The following is a 19,955-nucleotide window of genomic DNA, read 5'->3' as shown; positions in this document are numbered from 1 at the left end:
ATCGTGCTCGAAGTTGCAATGAGTTAGTACCATCGTCGCAATTTTTGCGGTGTACTTGGCTCTTCTGTGTCGTATTTACAGGGTCTGCGACGTAATTTTGTTGTAAATAAAATATTAATCTTTCATTTCGTATACCTTAGATACCACAGAGTCACCTCCACCCTATCACTAAGCGTACCCTCCCCGGCCTCTCGAAAAATACCGTGTTCCGGCCCTAACGCTACCTGCACGCCTCTCTCACTTGGCCAGATCTATGGATGCAGTCACCACTGTCTCTCCCTCCGCGAGCCGGCATGTCGTGATGTCACACATCACGCATTAAAAACCATACGGAAATAATGTTTATACATCGTTTTCTTCAACCTCACGTACACTAAACAGTAAGACACAGAGCACATTGCAACGAACTGTTCCCGCCACCTCTAGGAAGTCAGAGACGTTAATATGAAACAGACACATACTATGCCGACTAATTGTGATGTCCCCTTTTGAAGACATGGCCACAAGGAAGCGGCAAAAGGGATAAATCGTCAGTAACAGCTTATCTGATGACCCATTACAGCAGAGCAAATATATGAGTCGTGACAGGAGCTACTGCGTCTTTGTCGTCACAGTATACAGAGTTATCGGAAGCAAGCTCGACTACAGCTGCAGAAATTCTGATTGGTAGTGACAGAAGAGCATCAAAACAGATCGTTACTTCCAACAGAGGACCAAAGGTTGCAGCAGTAGTTGGTGCTTTATGTGTGCAAACGAAAAACACTGCTGAAAGACTGCATAATCAAACCATTTATGGTTTTCTTTCGAAACGTCACAGCCAATTTCATTCCACACAGGTGTGGAATTAGAGCTTGTGCTCCATCTCTAAAGTCATAATTGTTTATTTGACAACAAACTCTTATATTCCTTGTCTCCCTTATTGTCTTGTCAGATACAGTAATCTTCTGGAGGCTTTAGAACAACATTGTTCTCCAGAGGTGTTTCCTATAGCACTATAAATGTCCTTTATTACTCGCCAAAGTGCACTGGTTACCCTGCCGCACCTCACAGTGCGTGCACGGAAAGTGCTGATTAAGACCTATCGTGGAAAATACCTTCGAGGGAAGTAGTGACAACTTATAACGTCATTAATTTTACCTACAGTGAGAACAAGAAAGGTGTGATTCTGCTGACAGGGAAGGAGATGGAACGTGCTAGCAGATGTTCACAAGCAACAGTTAAGAAAATATATGGTGACCTATTTATGACAGGAGGGAGGAGGGAAACGCCGCCGAATGGAGCAGGATTCAAGCAAAGCAGAATGCGTAAAATGCACACAATGAATACTTCATTGGTCGTATAGATAAATATTTTATTAATTAGCAATTTCTGTGGTATTATGAACAATACGAGGAAATACTTCCCTCCATGACCCGTGGACATTGCCGTTAGTGGGGAGGCTTGCGTGCCTCAGCGATACAGGTAGCCGTACCGTTGGTGCAGCCACAACGAAGAGGTGTCTGTTAAGAGGTCAGATAAACGCGTGGTTCTAGAAGAGTGGCAGCTGCCTTATCATTAGTTGCAGGAACAACATTCTGGATGATTGACTGATCTGGCCTTGTAACATCAGCCAAAACGGCCTTGCTGTGCTGGTACTGCGAATGACTGAAAGCGAAGAGGAAACTACAACCATAATTTTTACCGAGGGCATGCAGCTTTACTATATGGTTACTTGATGATGGCGTCCTCTTGCGTAAAATATTCCTGAGCTAAAATAGTCCCCCATTAGGATCTCCGGGCGGAGACTATTCAGAAGGACATCGTTATCAGGAGAAACAAAACTGGCGTTCTACGGATCGGAGGGTGGAATGTCAGATCCCTTAATCGGGAAAGTAGGTTAGAAAATTTCAAAAGGGAAGTGAATTGGTTAAAGATAGATATAATAGGAATTAGTGAATTTCGATGGCAGGAGGAACAGAACTTCTTGTCAGATGAAAACGGGGTTACAAATAAAAATCAAATATGAGTATTGCAGGATTAGGTTTAATAATGAATAAAAAAATAGGAACGTGAATGAGCTACTACGAACAGCATAGTGAACGTATTATTGTAGCCAAGACAGACATGAAGCCTACGACTACCACAGTAGTACATTCACATAGTTAAGGGAGATGAAAATTTAATAGTTATGGGGGACTGGAATTCGGTAGTAGGAAAAAGAGGGACAAGTAGTAGGTGAATATGCACTGGGGTTAAGGAATGAAATAGGAAGCCGCCTGGTACAATTTTGCACAGGGTACAACTTAGTCATTGTTAACACTTCGTTTAAGAACCATGAAGGAAGGTTGTACACGTGGAAGATGCCTGCGGACACCGGAAGCTTTCAGATTGATTATATAATACACACATCAAAAAAAATTTTCTATCACTCCGAATCCGAGAACTATTGAAGACAGACGTTGACTATGGATATTGTATCACAGACACAGTTCAGAGATGTCACTAAATTCGCCAAAACATGTAAACAACCATGCATGGGCAGCGCCTATTAGACGGAGGGGGTCCGACAGCCGATCAGTTCCAGTCATTCTACCAGGAAGGACGTACACGGCTCGTGTTGTCTGTAGTTCACCCATGCCTAGACAGTCAATACCGAGGTTCGATCGCGTCCGGACTGTTACTTTGTGCCAGGAAGGGCTCTCAACAAGGAAGTGTCCAGGCGTCTCGGAGTGAACCAAGGCGATGTTGTTCGGACATGGAGGAGATACAGAGAGGAACTGTCGACGACACGCCTCTCTCAGGCCGCCCAAGGGCTACTACTGCAGTGGATGACCGCTACCTAGGGATTATGGCTGGGAGGAACCCTGACAGCAACTCCTCCATGTTGAATAATGCTTTTCGTGCAGCCACAGGACGTCATGTTACGACTCAAACTGCGCGCATAGGCTGCATGATGTGCAACTTCACTAACGATGTCCATGGCGAGGTCCATCTTTGCAACCACGACACCAAGCAGCGCGGTACAGATGGGCCCAACAACATGCCGAATGGACCGTGCAGGGTTGGCGTCACGTTCTCTTCACAGATGAGTGTCGCATATGCCTTCAACCAGACAATCGTCGGAGAAGTGTTTGGAGGCAATCCGGTCAGGCTGAACGCCTTAGACACACTGTCCAGCGAGTGCAGCAAGGTGGAAGTTCCCTGATGTTTTGGGGTGGCAATATGTGGGGCTGACGTACGCCGCTGGTGGTCATGGAAGGCGCCGTAACGGCTGTACGATACGTGAATGACATAATCCGACCGGTAGTGAAACCATATCGGCAGCATATTGGCAAGGCATTCGTCTTCATAGACGACAATTCGCACCCCCATCGTACACATCTTGTGATTGACTTCCTCCAGGATAAAGACATCGCTCGACTAGAGTGGCGAGCATGTTCTCCAGACATGAACCCAATCGATAATGCCTGGGATAGATTGAAGAGAGTTGTTTATGGACGACGTGACCCACCAACCACTCTGAGGTATCCACGCCGAATCGCCGTTGAGAAGTAGGACAATCTGGACGAACTGTGACTTGATGAACTTGTGGACAGTATACCACTACGAATATAGGCATGCATCAATGCAAGAGGACGTGCTACTGAGTATTAGAGGTAGCAGTGTGTACCGCAATCTGGACCATCACCAATGAAGGTCTCGCTGTATGGTAGTACAACATGCAGTGTATGGTTTTCATGAGCAACAAAAAGGTCGAGAATGATGTTTATGTTGACCTCTATTCCAGTTTTCTGTACAGGTTCCGGAACTCTCGGAACCGAGGTGATGCAAAACGTTTTTTGATGTGTGTAGTAAGACAGAGATTTCGGAATCAGGTTTTAAATTGTAAGATATTTCCAGGGCCAGATGTAGACTCTGACCACAATTTATTGGTTATGAACTGTAGATTAAAACTGAAGAAACTGCAAAAAGGTTGAAACTTAAGAAGATGGGACCTGGATAAACTGAAAGACCCAGAGGTTGTAGATGATTATGGAACGATTGACAAGAACAGGAGAAAGAAATACAATAGAAGAAGAATGGGTAGCATTGAGAGATAATATAGTGAAGGCAGGAGAGGACCAAGTAGGTAAAAAGACCAGAGTTAGTAGAAATCCTTGGGTAATAGAAGAGATCCTGAATTTAACTGATGAAAGGAGAAAATATAAAAATGCAGTAAATGAAGCAGGTGAAAAGCAATAAAAACGTCTCAAAAATGAGTTCGACAGGAAGTGCAAAGTGGCTACGCAGATATAGCTAATGTAAGGATGTAGAAGCATTTATCACTAGGGGTAAGATAGATACTGCGTACTGGAAATTACAGAGACCTTTGGAGAAAAGAGAACCTCCTGTATAAATATTAAGATCTCAGATGGAAAACCAGTCTTAAGCAAAGAAGGGAGCGCAGAAAGATTAAAGGAGTATATAGGAGGTCTATACAAGAGCGATGCACTTGAGGGCAGTATTATGGAAATGGAAGAGGACGTAGATGAAGATGACATGCAAGAAGTGATACTGCTTGAAGAATTTGACAGAGCACTGAAATACCTAAATCGAAACAGGGCCCCAGGATTAGACTGCATCGCATTAGAACTGATAGCCTTTGGTGAGCCCGCCATGAAAAAACATCCATTTGATGAGCAAGATATGAGAGACACGCGAAATACTCTGACTTCAAGAAGAATATAATAATCCCAAAGAAAGCAGCTGTTGACAGGGGTGAAAATCACCGAACTATCAGTTTAATAAGTCACCGTTGTAAAATACTAACAGTAATTCTTTACAGACGAATTGAAAAAATGGTAGAAACCGACCTCGAGGAAGATCAGTCCGGATTCCGTAGAAATGTTGGAACACGAGAGACAATACTGACCCTATGACTTATCTTAGAAGATAAGTTAATGAAGATAGACGTACATTTCTAGCATTTGTGGACTTGCAGAAAGCTTTTCACAATGTTGTCTGGAATACTCTCTTTCAAATTCTGAAGGTGGCATTGGTAAAATACAGGGAACGAAAGGCTAATTACAATTTGTACAGAAACCAAATGGCAGCTATTGGAGTATAGGGGCACGAAAGGGAAGCACTGATTGGGAAGTGAGACAGGATTGCAGCCTATCCCAGATGTTATTCAATCCATGTATTGAGCAGGCAGAAAAGGAAACAGAAGAAAACTTTGGAGTAGAAATCAAAATCCATGGAGAGAAAATAACTTTGAGCTCTGCCGACGACATTGTAATTCTTTCAGAGAAAGCAAAAGACCTGGAAGAGCAGTTGAACGGGATGGACAGTGTCTTGAAAGGAGGATATAAGATGAATATCAACAAAAGCAAAATGAAAATAACGGAATATAGTCGAATTAAATCAGGTGTTGCTGAGGGAATTACTTAAGGAAATGAGACACTTAAAGCAGGAAATGGGTTTTGATATTTGGGGAGCAAAATAACCGATGGTGGTCGAAGTAGAGAGGATGTAAAATGTAGATTGGCTATTGAATGGAAAGCGTTTCTGAAGAAGAGAAATTTGTAAACATCGGGTATAGATCTAAGTCAAAACAAAATTTTAAGAAACACATCCCTCAGTCGCGAACACAATTAATTTGTAACCTAGCTTTCGGTGTCACAAGGGACACCTTCTTCGGATAAAATTCAAACTAAACGTTACAGCATAACGTACCAAAAAATACGAAAGCTGCGGTCATACCTAACAGCGTCAGATAGTCAAAATTAAAAGAAAATGCAACAGAGGTGCAAGCCACTAGGGGCTGCCATGTGTCCTCTGCTACAGTCAACACAAAACTGAAACATCATGTGACTTGTGCGCCACGGTAACTTCAAGAAAATACCGCCATCTGGTGGCTAATTGGTAAAACAAGCTATTTTGTAACCATCTCTCGTAACTGCAGAGAGGGAAATAAACACCTGAAAGGTGTACATGAAGTAATTACAATAGCGGGATACTGCATGATGTAAAATATAACTAATGAATGACGGCTGTAGTACAAAACTTCCAGAATAAATGCATAAAGACGTATACGAAATAACCCAAAAATGACATTATTGCTTGCTATAATAGATACGTTATAAAAACCAAAAAAGTTTTTTTTAATTTACGTATATGAGACGTAAAAATAGAAAGAAAAGGTATCTCTGAATCTGCAAGAAGTAGTTGGTACATCAAAGTGTTAGATCTCGTCAATCAGCAGCTTTATACCATTGAAATAACTTCTTCCGCGCAACTGGACCTGCTCGTTGAGAAAAAGTCCGTCATTCGAAAGTAAATGCTTGAAAATTTCCAGCTCCTCCAAAATATCAAGTTTACGCCATAGTAGTTGACTTTAAATTATGGATGACATTTTTTCTCAAGTAGTTATTTGTAGAAAAGGCAATATTACATTTGCATTTAATCCGAAGCAACCTTTGAATCTGATATGACACTGGGCCTAAAAATGGAATTGAGTTGAATTTTTCTCCGGTTCTTCTGGGACGCTGATGAAAGAACCAAGTGCAGTACCCTTCTTGCCAATCTTCTTTCTGAGGATATCATCTACCAACCGAGCTTCGTAACCATGTCGACCGCCACAGTTTTAATAAGATTAATCTCATTATTAATGTTTTCTTTCGAGAGGGAAATGGAAAGTGCTCTGTGAATAGCCGATAAAAAGAAAGCATTTTTGTGAGAGGCTGGATGCGTAGAAGAAGCTGGAACGATTTGATCAGGTTGAGTCTCTTTACGGAAAATGTTGAAGGAAATCCTAGTTTGCACAGCACTATCCATTTTTATGCAATCTAAACCAGGTTTCAGGTCTACAAGGACATTCTGCACGACCTGCTTGTTAGTCAAATCTGGTTTAACATTACACTTAAGCCCTTTTTCTAACAGACTAGTTTCTGCTTCTGTAAAATTAATATTAGTCTTATTTAAAACTCTGTGATAAAAGACATGGTCACTTTATTTACATTTTTCGGAAGATCTCTCATGTGGAAAAAGGCAGAAAAGCTTACTGATTTTCTTTTCATGCCTGGTTCTTTCTTCAGCGTCCTAGAAGAATTGGAGAAAAAATTCTTCTCAATTCCATTTTTAGGTCCAGTGTCATACCAGATTCAAAGGTTGTTTCGTATTAAATACAAATGTAATGACACTGTTTCCCTAGTTTCCGTAACTGTCAGGAGCTAATATTGTCCGCTCAATGTGATCTGTGTTGTAATGGGTAACTTCGTCTGCTTCTCTCAAGGGATTTATCACCGATTTTTTAAAATTTATTTGCAACGAACAAAACCTTGTTATCCTTTTTTTTTATTTATTTATTTATTGTTCCGTGGGACCAAATTAAGGAGAAATCTCCATGGTCATGGAACGAGTCAATACATGAAATTATAACACGATATTAGAAACAGATAAAATGAAATATAGAAAAAAAACATATTCAGGTGACAAGTCATAAGTTTAAATGAAGACAATCAACAATGTAACACTGGAATTTGCTTAATTTTTTAGCTCTTCCAGGAGCTCCTCGACAGAATAGAAGGAGTGAGCCATGAGGAAACTCTTCAGTTTAGACGTAAAAGAGTTTGGGCTACTGCTAAGATTTTTGAGTTCTTGTGGTAGCTTATTGAAAATGGATGCAGCAGAATACTGCACTCCTTTCTGCACAAGAGTCAAGGAACTGCATTCTACATGCAGATTTGATTTCTGCCTAGTATTAACTGAGTGAAAGCTGCTAACTCTTGGGAATAGGCTAATATTGCTAACAACAAACGACATTAAAGAAAATATATACTGTGAGGGCAATGTCAGAATTCCCAGATTTTTGAATAGGGGTCGACAAGAGGTTCTCGAACTTACACCACATATAGCTCGAACAGCCCGTTTTTGAGCCAAAAATACCCTTTTTGAATCAGAACAATTACCCCAAAAAATAATACCATACGACATAAGCGTATGAAAATATGCGAAGTAGACTACTTTTCGTGTTGAAGTGTCACTTATTTCAGATACTGTTCTAATGGTAAATAAAGCAGCATTTAGTTTCTGAACAAGATCCTGAACATGGGCTTTCCACAACAGCTTACTATCTATCCGTACGCCTAGGAACTTGAACTGTTCCGTCTCGCTTATAACATGCCCATTCTGTCTGATTAAAATGTCAGTTCTTGTTGAATTGTGAGTTAGAAACTGTAAAAACTGAGTCTTACTGTGATTTAGCATCAAATTATTTTCCACAAGCCACGAACTTATTTCATGAACTAAATTATTTGTTACTGTTTCAATATTACACACAAGATCCTTCACTATCAAGCTGGTGTCATCAGCAAATAGAAATATTTTTGAATCACCTGTAATACTAGAAGGCATATCATTTATATAAATAAGAAACAGCAGTGGCCCCAGCACCGACCCTTGGGGAACGCCCCACTTAACAGTGCCCCATTGGGACTGAACATCACTACCACTCTCAATATTGCGGAGAATTACCCTCTGCTTTCTGTTCTTAAAGTAAGAGGCGAACCAATTGTAAGCTACTCCCCTTACTCCATAATGGTCCAACTTCTGCAGTAATATTTTGTGGTCAACACAGTCAAAAGCCTTCGTTAAATCAAAGAAAACACCTAGCGTTCGCAACCTTTTATTTAATCCGTCGAAAACCTCACAGAGAAAAGAGAATATAGCATTTTCAGTTGTTAAACCATTTCTAAAACCAAACTGAACATTTGACAGCAAATTATGTGAATTTAAATGCTCCAGTAACCTTGTATATACAACCTTCTCGATAACTTTAGCAAACACCGATGGCATAGAAATAGGTCTAAAATTGTCAACATTATCAATGTCTCCCTTTTTATAAAGTGGCTTCACTACCGAGTATTTTAATCGATCAGGAAACCGACCACTCCTAAAGGAAAAGTTACAGATATGGCTAAGTACTGGGCTAACATACATAGAACAATACTTCAGTATTCTGCTAGATACCCCGTCATATCCATGAGAGTTCTTGGTCTTTAGTGATTTAATTATTAACTCAATCTCCCTCTTGTCAGTATCATGGAGGAGCATTTCAGGTAACAGTCTCGGAACACTTTTTTCTAAGAGCGCTATATGATTCCCTGTTGGAATTAGGTTTCTATTTAGTTCACCTGCTATATTCAGAAAGTGATTATTAAATACTGTACATATATGCGACTTATCAGTAACACGGACATTCCCACTACGCACTGATTCTATATCCTCGACCTGTCTCTGCAGACCAGCAACTTCCTTTACGACTGACCATATGGTTTTAATTTTATCCTGAGACTTAGCTATTCTATCTGCATACCACATACTTTTTGCCTTCCTAATAACATTTTTAAGCACCTTACAATACTGTTTGTAATGGGCTGCTGCATTTAGATTTTGACCGTTTCTAACGTTTTGATATAATTGCCACTTTGTTCTACAAGATATTCTTATCCCTCTAGTCAGCCACCCAGGCTGCCTGTTTGTGCTAGTACCCTGTTTTAAACGTTGTAACGGAAAGCAACTTTCAAAGAGCATGAGAAAGGTCTTTAGAAAAGCATTATATTTATCGTTTACTGTCTCAGCGCTATAAACATCTTGCCACTCTTGTTCCTTTATAAGGTTTACAAAGGTCTCTACAGCAACCGGATCAGCTTTCCTGAACAGCTGATGACTATATTTAACACGAGTTGCAGCATAAAAATCTTTTAAAGTTAAAATTTGCGCATCATGATCTGAAAGGCCATTCACCTTTTTTCTAACAGAATGCCCTTCTAGTAATGAGGAATGAACAAAAATGTTGTCTATGGTTGTTCTACTGTTCCCTTGCACTCTCGTTGGAAAGAATACGGTTTGCATAAGATTATATGAATTAAAGAGGTCTACCAGCATCCTCTTCCTTGCACAATCACTTATACAATTAATATTGAAGTCACCACATATAACTAACTTTTTGTATTTCCTATAAAGTGAACCAAGAACCTCCTCTAGCTTTAGCAAAAATGCTGTGAAATCGGAGTCTGGGGATCTATAAATAACAACAGTTACAAGTTTAACTCCGTTAAATTTAACCACACCTGCACAACATTCAAACACCTTTTCAGTGCAGTACTTTGAAACATCAATTGACTCAAATGCGATGCCGTTTTTCACATACATGGCTACTCCCCCACACCGCAAAGAGCTCCTCGAAAAGCAGCCAGCCAACCTGTATCCTGGTAAAGGAAGCCTCTGAATTATCTCCTTATTTAAGAAGTGTTCAGATATACCAATAATTTCAGAGTCAACATCTATAAGCAGTTCACTAACTTTATCCCTAATACCTTGTATATTTTGATGAAATATACTAATTCCCTCATTACTCGGATACCAAAGCTTTGTCAAAAGTGATTCCCTTGTTAGAGAGACTTCCCTTAAGCAGGAATACCTATCAGCTGACTTCAATCTAAAAAAGGTGCAGCTCTAACACACACTACTGCAGTAATTTTCCCATGAGTGATCCCACCAACCCCACCTATGCTGTCACCTATAAGCTTTGCCAACCTCCCCTTCCCATACCTGTTGAGGTGCAGGCCGTGTCTAGTGAAACCCGTCCTGCTGATAGACTCCACCGACACCACTGAAATGTGACCCATGCTTTCTGTCATCAGCGCACCCCCAAGTCTCATGTTATTACGCCTGACGGCTGTATTAAGATGAGGCCGATCGTGACGCTGAAACAGTTCCACGAAATGCACATTCGTGTTGCCAGTCTGAGTGGCTATCTTTTCCAGGTCACCATCTATGTTATACTCCCCATCCCTACCAATACTATTACCAGCCCCACCCACAATCACTACCTGATCCTCTTTAGTAAAATCCCTACATAACCCCCCTATGTTAACAGTCACCTGAGCCAACCCTGCATTAGGCTTCACAATGCTGGTGACCTGGTACTCACTTCCCAGCACTTCCTGCAACTGCTGGCCTACACCTCTGCCATGTGAACTACCTAACAGCAGAACCTTCTTCTTCCTCTTCGACTTTGCAACTGTTCTAGGCACAGTAACTACTGAGGTCTGCTGCATACTTCCTACATCTACAGCTACTAGAGATTCCTCTCCACTAGACTCTGACAGTTGGTCATATCTATTGTAAACACCAATAGTAAAACTATCTGAAAATCTTCTTCTCCTAGCAGATCTCTTGCCAACAGCCAGCTCCCATTCCCCAACCCCCTTCTCCCTCCTCATCCTATCTAGCTCCTCCTGTGCGTTTTTCAACTGCACCTGAACGGCACAGATCTTACGCTCCTGCTCCTCTATCAGTTTACTCTTGCTACATAACCTGCAGTTCCAGGAGAGGATCTCACCAGAATGCCCACTGGCTTCCCCACTGCATTCCCCCCAGTGAAAATACTTCGAACAAGTGTCACACCGCAATCCACTACTCACGAACCTACGGCAAAGCCCACACTTCTCACTCATGGTAAAATTTTACTTTTTCTAAGTTCCGCTACTACAATAAGAAGATGCTAAAAACCTGACTACAATAATCACAAACTTACTCTACAAGGGAAGTAACTACTATTATTAACAGTATTAATAAACAACAAATGTGAATATAACAAAAGACTAATACAGAAAGAGAATCAAACGTCTAATCACACAGTAACGAGCTGTAAACAGTTCCCAAAAGGTTCTTCTGAAATTATTTCACCAGAAAACACCACGAACACCGGTTGAAGACTACTAAAGTTCCTAAATAAATCACTATGCACAAACAATTAATTAGCACTTAGCTTTCGATGCGCCGCTACAGCTGCAACTGGTCAGCGCGGAATGTAAACACAGGCAAGAGGTTAAGTTGCTCGATACGAAACACTCACAAATATCACGTCACAACAGAAGAAAGGCAGAGCTGAATGAAGAAACCACTAATACGTCACTTATATAGTAAATATTATCACAAAAACCGTTAAAATATGTATCTGGAACCTAAAAATATATGAAAACTTAGAGAGCGATCTCACACGCAGTCACTCATCATGTAGTATTTATGTCTTTTGGTTCCCAGAAGAGATATAGATGTCAAAGGGGACGTACAAGATTAGTGCCCACGTTATTTTATTCAAACACTGTATTTCGTTCCCCTGACATCGAAGAGGCCGCATTTTCAGTATTCTTAAAGAACGTTTCAGCATTTTCCCTTAGGCCACACATACGCGCAAGCGATGTCTACTTCACTTTACTAAATATCTTAGCTAAGAACCGTACGTGGTTTAGGTCAAAATAATAAAAATTGCGTCGTCCTCTTGCGTATACAGTTTCAAAAGCTACATTCCCCTGGGCTGAGGTGTTTCAAAGGCAAACAGTTATGGGTGAAATATTTACTATATCTATATTCGACTTCACAGTTCTAGGCTAACACGGTCGATGTTATTCTCTGGTTCCAGAAAATATCGTATACATAAGAAGGCTCTCGTCATCGCGAAACAGCTCGCCAGGAAAGCAAATATTTGTCAAGCTTCTTCATTAAACGCGAATGAAATTGAGTTGAATACCCGGATTTGTGGCGAGCTGCCAGCGACATCACACGTAATTTAACGAAAACAGAGTAAATGAAAAGGGTCACGCTAACATCGCATTATTGCACCGCGTGCGAGGTAGAAATTTAATTACGAAGCCGTTATAACTCACGAGATGACTTTTTTTGTGAGGATAAGAGCAAATAGAGCTAGTAACCCCGCTATCTGGAATAATAATTTTCCGTGCAGCCGAAATTTTGCTACTCTGTTCTCTGGTCATGAATAACCTGTTGGGGAAAATTTTGCGTTGGACGACATCAGAGGCTTTCCAAACTTCTTATTAGTCTCTTTGCAATGAAATATGTTTCCTCGGTGCAGTTGTATACGTAGAACTAAAAATATAGTAAGTCTGATGTTCTGCAAATAAAAAGCAAAGTGAAGAGAGGCTGAATAGAATACGCGGGAAGAAAAGGTATAAGGACATCGCAGAATGCGACGAAATATGAAATACATTCAATAGTTTGTAGATCATGATGCTTCCAGAAACGCTTTCACTCAAAACAGGAAAGACCCTTGCACAGACTTACATGTCCCTTATTCTTCATGGGAGTAATGAAGACAAGGATGTATAACAAGGTGAACAGCTTCGTGGGAAGTAAGCAGCTTAGATTCGGAAGAGGGCTAGGCACAAGAGGTGTTACAGGTTTACTACGAGTTTTTATGGATTAGGAGGAAGCTTCCGATATGTTGAGAAAGGATAGACTCATGTGTATCCTAAGAAACGAGTATCGATCGGAGAGAAAGGAAATTTATTAAGAAACTGTAACTTAAACCGAAAGCCAGAGTCAGAGTTGGCGTTTTCCACTGTACCTGTGTTAAAGTGTACTGTTCATAATAAAAGAAACAAGATTACCGAACGTCAAAAGCACCCGCAGTTTGAACAGAAATTCATAATAGTGATACAAGTCCATTTTTTCGTGTTATGTACACATTTTTCTACAAAATGAATTTGGATTACGAAAAAAAGTTCAAATTACCTTTCCGGCAAGCTTCTGTATCCATCGACTGTTCTTTCACATGAGGACAATACCAACATAAGTTTCATCAGTAGTTACGAGTCTCTGAAAAAAAAAGTGAAATAAATCTGCAATTTAAATTTTGTTCTCCGACAAATTAATTGCTTGCTAGCTACGTTCAAATATTTGGATAGCCGAAGTATTGCTTGCTTAAATCCATATGTTTCACACTATATATACTTTCAACACAGGTTGTCGAGTCTACAGCAATTAACGTGGTTGTACAAATAGTGGCTGATTAAGGAAAACGAATAATAATAATTTCCGAGGATTTCCACTATCAATTGTTTGGTAGACTAGAATACAAATTGAGAGTAAACCGAAGACAGAAATACCGAAGAGCAACTGAAATTTGAACAGTCATAAAGCTAACGTCAGAATATGGGAGTCACATAGTGAAGAAGGGAAGAAATTCTGCTGCTTTGAAAGCAAAGTGAATAAGGACGAAGAGAGACTCTACAAGGAGAAACCAACCATAGGCAAAGGAAACATTTCTCGCTAAAATAAGGTTACTACAGTCCTTAATTTGATAGAAAAATTTCTGAAAAATTACGTACAAAGCGCAGCGTTATATGGAAGTAAGTCACAGAGTGTGGGAAAATAGGGAAAAAAATAAGAGAAGAGTTTAAGACGTGGTGTTGCAAAAATAATTTCACTGAATTCTGAAATTACACATGCAAAAACTCATTTTGCAGCAATGGCTTAGTTCCTGGTCTTTGACAGGAAGTGAGAGAAACCCATCAGTAAGGATTCAGTGTGATTTCATAACAGCTACAAAGTAAAAAGAATTGTCCTAACACTGGCTGAGATAGCATCATAAGTTACAGATTATGTTGGTGAAAGTGTCTCGAGTACGTTTACACGTTTACAAAACGGAGTATTTATAAATGAAGATTGTCGTATCAGCTTTTAGATCATAAGAAGATGTTATCCAGTACGTTCTCACATAAACTGCGTACACTTTAACTAGAAGTAAGTAATAATAAAAATTAATAAATAAAGCTATACAGTAGCCATCACTTGAATGTGGAAAGCTGATAGTTTCTTACACATATAAAAAATAACGCTATGTAATATGTTTGTAATTATCTGTACCTTACAGTTAGACACTTCATCAGTTAGTGTTGGTTTAATAAGTTTATAAATTTTTGTTTTCAGCAGCATCAGTCTATTACAGGCTTTTTCATGCATTATAACATTACCCACTTTCATATCATTTACCATATTTACTGCCAGCAACACATTGAAATATAATGAATAAGTATTAAAATATATGAGAAATAACTTCGTGTTATCCTCATTAAAATTCACTCGTATGTATGATGTTCGGTTGCCTGCATAAACATCTCAGAAGTGACTAAACTACCAGATGTCGGAATTTACACGATAAATCTGAAACAGATGTGGAATTGCTGTTGAGGTGTAGTCCCTTCCCATTACATCTATGGGTTTCTTGTGTTCTTTCCGATATAAAAAGCAGCTAAATGCATTCGCCGCCTTTTCTAAGCGCCATACATTTTGGGGAATCGCGAGCTGTGGAATCAGTGGCGCCTCCTTAGACGGTATCTCTTCCAGCCCATTACCCGATAGCATCTGGGGGGAGGAACAGCTAAGTTAAACGCACATGTTCGCGTATTGGTGTCGGCTGCTCCTTATCTTGGTATTCCGTTCGTAACGCCAGAACCACCACCTAAAGGGGACCGGCAGGGAGTCTGTAGAGACTCTCTAGCGACAGGACATCCACTTCTGTATTTCCACAGCTCTTCCGGATTTTCAGAATTTATTCACTAGACAAAGCGTCGAGTATTGCCTCCTGATAGTACTGACGTTTCTCACTCTGCCAATATCAAGTTGCGACTGTCAACGGAAAGGAGCATCGACAGTAAGAAACTTCTTTTTGTAGATATTTAGCAAAACACACTTCACCAGTGGATCCACTCGGTTTACGAAGAGTTAACGTAAACGTTATCGTACGTGTTTCAACCAGAAGTTAAATCAAATCTTAGTCGTATAGGGGGGGGGGGGGGGGGGGGCTATATGAACACAGAAAAATATTTTTTCCGACATGTTGAACTATACGTCACACATGATGCAGATGGAGCAATGTGAACCAGTTCACTTAACAGTTTGAGCCACAAGGGGCGATCTGTGATAACAGATTAGAGAACCTAAACTTCTTTGTGAAAATTGTTAATAACGACCTTTATTCTCAATAACTGGTTTCGGTAATCAGTATTACGACCTTCAGATCTCCAGAGACAGGTTATTGCAATTTTTTTTTAATAAATAGCAGGTGCATAACAAACTAGAAGACTAATTCATCGGCATGTTTTAATTTTTACATGCCGATGCAGCGCTCGTCTAGTCTGTTACGTACCTGCCAATTCATGAGAAAGTACTTTTACTACGAGGGTCACTCCAAAAGAAATGCACACTATTTTTTTTAAATCCATCTTTTATTCTACATGTTTGAAAGTTTTACAGTGTGTAGCTATATCCTTTAGGAACAATATTTTCATTTCTCCACATAATTTCCAACCGTCTCAACTGCCTTACGCCATCTTGGAACCAGCGCCTGTATACCCGCACGGTAAAATTCTGGACCAACCTGTTGGAGCCACTGTTTGGCAGCGTGCACAAGAGAGACATCTTCAGACCTTGTTCCACGAAGAGTGTCTTTCAGTTTCCCAAAGAGATGATAGTCACATGGAGCCAAGTGAGGACTGTAAGGCTAGTGTTTCAGTGTTGTCCATCTGAGTTTTGTGATCACTTCCATGGTTTTTTGACGGACATATGGCCGTGCATTGTCGTGCAACTGCAAAACGTCCTGCTTTTGCCAATGTGGTCGAACACGACTCAGTCGAGCTTGAACTTTCTTCAGTGCCGTCACATATCCATCAGAATTTATGGTAGTTCCACTTGGCATGATGTCCACAAACAATAGTCCTTCGGAATCGAAAACACCGTAGCCATAAATTTCCAGCAGAAGGTGTGGTTTTTAATTTTTTTTTTTTCTTGGATGAATTTGCATGATGCCGCTCCATTGATTGCCTCTTCGTCTCTGGTGAAAACTGATGGAGCCATGTTTCATCACCTGTCACAATTCTTCCAAGAAATTCATCTCCACCATTCTCGTATTGTTCCAAACGTTCGCTGCATACCGTTTTTCTTGTTTCTTTGTGAGCCACTGTCAACATCCTGGGAACCCACCTGGCACAAATCTTTTTTAACGCCAACACTTTCAGTATTCTGCAAACACTTCCTTCCCCTATCTCAAAGTAGCGTGAGAATTCGTTCATTGTGATGCGTCTGTCAGCAGTCACCAATTCGTTAACGCTCTGCACATTGTCTGGAGTGTGTGCAGTACGAGGCCTGCCGCTGCGAGGACAATCCTTAATATTGCCGTGCCCGCTTTCATCACGTAACCTGCTTGCCCACCGACTAACTGTACTGGAATCGACAGCAGCACCTCCATACACCTTTTTCAACCTCTTGTGGAGGTTTCCCACTGTCTCGTTTTCACAGCACAGGAATTCTATGACAGCACGTTGCTTCTGACGAACGTCAAGTGTAGCAGTCAAGAGATGCTGTGACTGCGCCACTCACGGGGACAGGTTGAACTAAGTTTGAAAACAAACGAGAAGGATGTATCTACACACTGTAAAACTTTGACACATGCAGAATGAAAACTGTATTTTTACAAAAATAATGTTCATTTCTTTTAGAGTGACCCTCGTACTATTTTACGAATATACGCAATAACATATCTGTCGATATCTGAATATGGTAACACTGATTACCTTAACAGGTTATCGAGAATAGAGGTTATTATTAGCGATCTTGGCAAAGAAGTTTAACTTCTCTAAGACTTTGTAGTTCACAATGTAGCTGTAGCAGCTGTAGTCTTTGATTTTTCTGCTTTGTTCATACGATTCTTTTTTCATCAAATTTCTTGGAATTATTAGTAAGACATGAAGTCACACAGCAAAACACGAGCGTTCCTCGCTGATGTGCTGAAGAAGTTCCGTCAGAAATATTTTTTTCCTATACCTCATTATCGTGTTCCACGAAATCCTAATGATAGTTCATGCTCGTGCTTCGTCAAAGGACGAATGATTTGCAGATAGTATAAAAAGTTTCTATTGCAGTACGTTTTCCTATTTAGCACACGACGCTGTATTCGGTATTTGATCGCTGTCTGCTGGATTTAGCAGCATTTCCTCCACAGTCAAATCGAAAATATTTGAAGTCAGCCTGGCTCATCGTGATAGAAATGAATTTTGTATTGGCCCTTTTCACTACTTCTAGCCAGTGATCAGGACCCATTTAATTTACGTTTTTTTCCGTAACACCGAAATCTAGGTAGCATTCACTGCGTGCAGTGCTCAACAGTTAATAGTAAAATAATTAACATCCAGTACTTGACAATATTCACATTCGGTTTCCGAGCACAGAAACCATCAAAATAAGTGCTGACCTCATTCCGATGCAGTCGCGATTTCTGTTTTACAAGTTTTGACAAAGAAAATCCAATTTCCTGAGATACTCATCGAACCATGTCCTCCTCCCGCAATGTACGAGTAATTCTCGGACCCGGCTCATGCTGTCTTCGGGATTGTAACTATGACACTTTTCCGGGAAACTGAATCGATGAGTGGACAGGACTTGGTGGTCAGTGGAAGACAACGGGAAAATACCACTGAAATTTTTCCCATGAGAAACCCATGGTTCTTCTCATTTCTAAATTATCAGGAAGTCCTCCGGTGGTATCTCCGGGGGAGGAGGAGATGGGGGGTTGGAGAGGTGGATTGAAAGAAGTCAGTAGACCAACACTACAGTGAAAATGATACATGTGTATTTTAAGAAATGTTGCATCATGGAATGCGCGTGGACTACTTCAGGCGGGAAAATTTTCCATAGTAGAAAGAGAAATGAGCGTGTAGGACCGAGATATTCTTGGGCTCCGGGAGACTTGCTAAAAGGAAGTAGTCATTTCATCACCCAAGGCGGAAACATTGCGTATTTCTCAGGGAGCTGTGACCAAATCCGAAATGGTATTGCAAAATGTTGAAATAATCGTTCCTAGAAATCTGAACAAATGTGTTATCGGCTAGGAACGCGTTAATGACAGGATCATCTCTATCAATTTAAATGCATCTTCGTGTAAAATCAACATAATTCAGATCTATCAGCTAATAAAACAGTCAATATCGCAACAATCGTTTATTTCAAAAAGGCTCCCAGTTACGGCCTTTATTCTGGCCATCTGCAGACCTAACGCAGCATATGGCTACAGCCAGTGTGCGAGGCACAGTTGCATGAAACCACATTCGTTTACGATTTCATGCAGGTGTTCAGTGCACAACCCGCCGCAACCATATGGTACATTTGATCTGAAGATTGCCAGCATAAATGCCGAAATAGGTCATTATTTTTAAATAAAGGATTATTGCGATCTTGACTCTTATTAACTGATAATTTATGACAGATCGCTCTCAAATCTGTAAAATATGTGTTCTAAAATTCACAGCTATGCCACCACCACCGCAGCATAGGATGAGGAGATAGAGTGGTTGAAGATTTAGATTTATGAATAACTGGAACAAGTCCTTAGTAACTTCCCTAACAAAGAGCAGGTAATAATTCATTAATACTTAGGTGCTAATGTTGGATATACGACCAAAGACCCTCACTTACACTGCGTCGTTGGACCTTGTGGTTCTGGGTGAGAGAAATGAGCGAGGTAGGTACGTACTAGATTTCGGTGTAACGACATTACTGTCTACAACACAATGTTCCATAATTACCCAAGACGACTGTACACTTGCATATCACCTGATAATAGATTTAGAAACCAGATTCACTTCATCTCAGTGCGAAGACATTAGAAGACTTAGGTCTTCGACTGTAAAATATTTCCTGGAGTTGATTATGAAAGTGATCACAATCTGCTGTCCATGACAACGCGGATACAGCTCGAATCCGACAAGAAGACCAGAGAAAGACATTTAAGACTCACAACCGAGGAAGCTCTATGGGAATCTGGTGAGCTTCACCACCAAACCCCACAACATAAGCCTCGATAAAGAAGCATCAGCATCAAAAACGTGGGACCGAATGAAGAATGTCGTTTCATCCTCACATCGGACATCAGAACAACCCCAAATTGCGAAACATCCTTGGATATCAAAGTCCACACTAAGTGAAGAAACAAGCAATCTTATGAAAATATGTATCCATGCTACCCCGGATCAAGACAGATATAAGACCCTGTACAGAGAAATACAATGGAATTCTAGAAAGAACATGTCACACTTCAATAACGGTATCTGTGACGAGATAGAACAACATTAAAATCA

The sequence above is a fragment of the Schistocerca nitens genome, chromosome 1 (genome assembly GCF_023898315.1).
Source record: "Schistocerca nitens isolate TAMUIC-IGC-003100 chromosome 1, iqSchNite1.1, whole genome shotgun sequence".
Lineage (NCBI taxonomy): Eukaryota > Metazoa > Arthropoda > Insecta > Orthoptera > Acrididae > Schistocerca > Schistocerca nitens.
The sequence above is the reverse complement of the archived record's forward strand: the minus strand, read 5'-3'. Positions refer to the sequence as shown.